Here is a 3455-nt window from a genome sequence, read left to right as displayed (position 1 = left end):
GCATTAACTTGCTCCAACAGACCAAGACACAGGAGAATCCTAAGGGCTTCTACAGACACAGTATGTTAAGAGCAAAAGGATTGCAAAGGACAGAATTGGTCCACTGAAAGATGACAATGGTAATCTAGGCTTGAAGCCAAAAGAAACGGGGAGATCTGAAATTGATTTTACACATCTGTATCAACTTGGGAGATGGACACAGAGTTGAAAGAAGTGAGGCTAAGCAGCAGTGAGGTCCTGAACCCTGTACAGATTACAGAGGAGGTGCTCACTCCTCACAAGGTATTCCCTCGGATCCTGTGGAATGCAAGTGCTGAAACTGCAGGGGTCCCAGTTAAATCATCCTTAATGACAGGTGAGGTACCAGATGAGTGAAGAATAGCTGATGCTGTTCTGCTGTTTAAGAAAGGCTGTAAGAATGAACCAGGAAATTATAGGCCGCTGAGTCTGACATCAGTAGTGGGAAAGTTATCGGACGGTATTCTTAGGGACCAGGTATATGAGTATTTAATAGACGGGATTGATTAGGGATAGTCAGGATGGCTTTGTGTGTGGTAGGTCGTGTCTAACCAATCTTATAGAGTTTTTTGAGGAAGTTACCAGGAAAGTTGATGAAGACAAGGCAGTGGATGTTATCTACGTGGACTTCAGCAAGGCCTTTGACAAAGTCCCACAAGGGACATTGGTCAAGACGGTTCCATTACTTGACATTGAAGATGAGATAGTAAATTGGATTATGGAAGAAGCCAGAGATTGGTAACAGATAGTTTCCTCTGTGACTAGTGGACTGCTGTAGGGATCGGTGATGTGTCTGTTGTTGTTTGTCATCTGTATCAACATTCTGAATGATAATGTGGTAAACTGGATCAGCAAATTTGCAGATGACACCAAGATTTGTGTTGTAGTGGACAGTGAGGAAGACGATCATAGCCTGCAGTGGGATCCGTACCAGCTGGAAAAATGGGATGAAAAATGGCAGATGGAATTTCATGCAGACAAGTACGAGGTGTTGAATTTCAGTAGGACCAACCAGGGTATGTCTTACATTGAATGGTCGGGCACTGAGGAGAGTGGTGGAACAAAGGGTCCTGGGAATGCACAACCATAATTCATTGAAAGTGTGTGTTGCAGGCAGATTGGGTCCAAAAGAAAGTATTTGGCATATTGGCCTTCATCGATCAAAATAGTGAGCACAGGAGATGGGTTGCTATGTTCAAGTTGTATGATGTTGGTGAGGCCTAATTTGGAGAACTGTGTGCAGTTTTGGTCACCTACCTACAGGAAAGATGCAAATAAGAATGAAAGTTTAGAGAGAAAATTTACAGGATGTTGCCGGGACTGGAGACATGAGGTACAAGAAAAGATTGAGTCGGTTATAACTTTATTCCTTGGAACATAGAAGACTCAGGGGAGATTTGATAGAGGTATACAACATTATGAGGGGTATAGATAGGGTAAATGCAAGCAGGATTTTTCCACTGAGATTGGGTGACATGACAACTGGAGATCATGGGTTAAGGGTGAAAAGTAAAATGTTGAAGGGGAACATGAGGGGAAACCACTTCACCAAGGGAGGTGAGAGTGTGGAACAAGCTGCTGGCAAAAGTGGTGGATGCGATTTTGATTTCAATGTTTACGGGCCTGTTTCTGTGCTTTAGCTTTCTATGACTCCATGATGCTAAGTGTGAGGTGTTGATTTTGGGAAGATATCCCAGGGCAGGGTGCAGACAAAAATGTCAGGGAAATCGAGTTTGTAGATCAGACAGACTTATACATAACACACAACAAAATAAACATTGACATTTGTACAAGTTCAGAATCAGATCAGGTTCATTATCACTGAGATACACATGACATTTTTTTCTGTTGAAGCACCAACGCAGTGGAATACATAAAAAAGTAGAATAAGAAATGTGTAAAAAGTAGATAGTGCAAAAAGGGAGATGATAGTGAGCTGGTGTTCATGGGTTCACGGACCATTCGGACATCTGATGAACACTAGGAAGTTGTTCTAAAACTGTTCTTTAATTTGTAGAGAAATAAACCACAGTAACAGGCTCTTCCAACCCGATGAACCTGCTCTGCTAAATCACACCCGTCTGACCAATTAACCCATTCATCTGGGTGTCTTTGGAATGTGGGAGGAAACCAGAAACCTGAGCACCCGTCGGATCACGTGCGGTGATGGGGAGAATATACATCTCCTTACAGACGGTGCTGGGAATCGAACCGGTGCCCCTGGCTCTGTAATAGTGACCTACTACCCGTTATGCTACTGTTCTGTCCATGATGAGTGTGCGTCCTCAGGCTCTGCTACCTCCTCCCTCACAGCAGTAATGAGGAGAGGGTGTGGTGAGCAAGGCGACTTAGACCATGAGATAGAGGAACAAATTAGGCCATTCGGTTCTTCAAATCCGCTCCACCGTTTGATCATGATTGATCCATTTCCCTCTCGACTCCATTCGCTTGCCTTCCTCCCGTAATCTTTTACGCCCTGACTTATCAAGAACCTATGAACCTCTGCCTTAAATACACCCAGTGAATACACCCAGTGGCCTCCACAGCCCCCTGTGGCAATAAATTCCACAGATTCACCACCTTCTGGCTGAAGAAATTCCTCCCGATCTCTGTTCTAAATGGACAACCCTGAGGTTGTGCCCTCTGGTCCTAGGCTCCCTCACTATAGGAAACATCCTCTCCACACCCACTCCATCTTGGCCTTCCAACATTCAATAGGATTCAGTGAGATCCTCCCACACCTTCTATTTCCCTAAATTCCAGCAAGTGCAGGCTCAGAGCCAAACTTTCCTCATTTGAGAAGCCTTACATTGCTGGGATCAATTTCCTGAACCCCCTTTGAACCCTCCCAACATCAGCACATCCTTTCTTAGATAAGGGGCACAAAACTGCTCACAATAATCCGAATGAGGCCTCACCAGAGCCTTATAAAGCCTCAGCATTACATCCCTGCTTTAATAGTCTAGTCCTCTCGAAATGAATGCTAAAATTGCATTTGCCTTCCTTCCCACCGATTCCATCTGCAAGTTAACCTTGGGAATCCTGCACAAGGACTAGCATGTCCTTTTGCACCTCATTTTTTCCCATTTTCTCTCCATTTGGAAAATTGTCATTTCTTTGCCTATTCTCAGAATCAGTCCAAGTCCTTCTGCACCCCCTCTCCTTCCACAATTCTACCTGTCCCTCCACATATCTCTGTATCATCCACAAACTTGGCCACAAAGCCAGCAATTCTGTCAGCCAAATCACTGATATACAATGTACAGAGAAGTAGTCCCAAAACTGACCCCTGAGGAACAGCTTAAATTCCCACTCTTTGCCCCCTTCCAATAGCCAAAGCTCTATCCATGCTTGTATTTATCCTGAAATGCCATGCACTCTTGCTAAGCTCGCTTACCTTCATACTTCAAATTTCCTTCCTTGTGGCTGTTGTAGTT

The sequence above is a fragment of the Hemitrygon akajei genome, chromosome 1, assembly GCF_048418815.1.
Source record: "Hemitrygon akajei chromosome 1, sHemAka1.3, whole genome shotgun sequence".
Lineage (NCBI taxonomy): Eukaryota > Metazoa > Chordata > Chondrichthyes > Myliobatiformes > Dasyatidae > Hemitrygon > Hemitrygon akajei.
The sequence above is the reverse complement of the archived record's forward strand: the minus strand, read 5'-3'. Positions refer to the sequence as shown.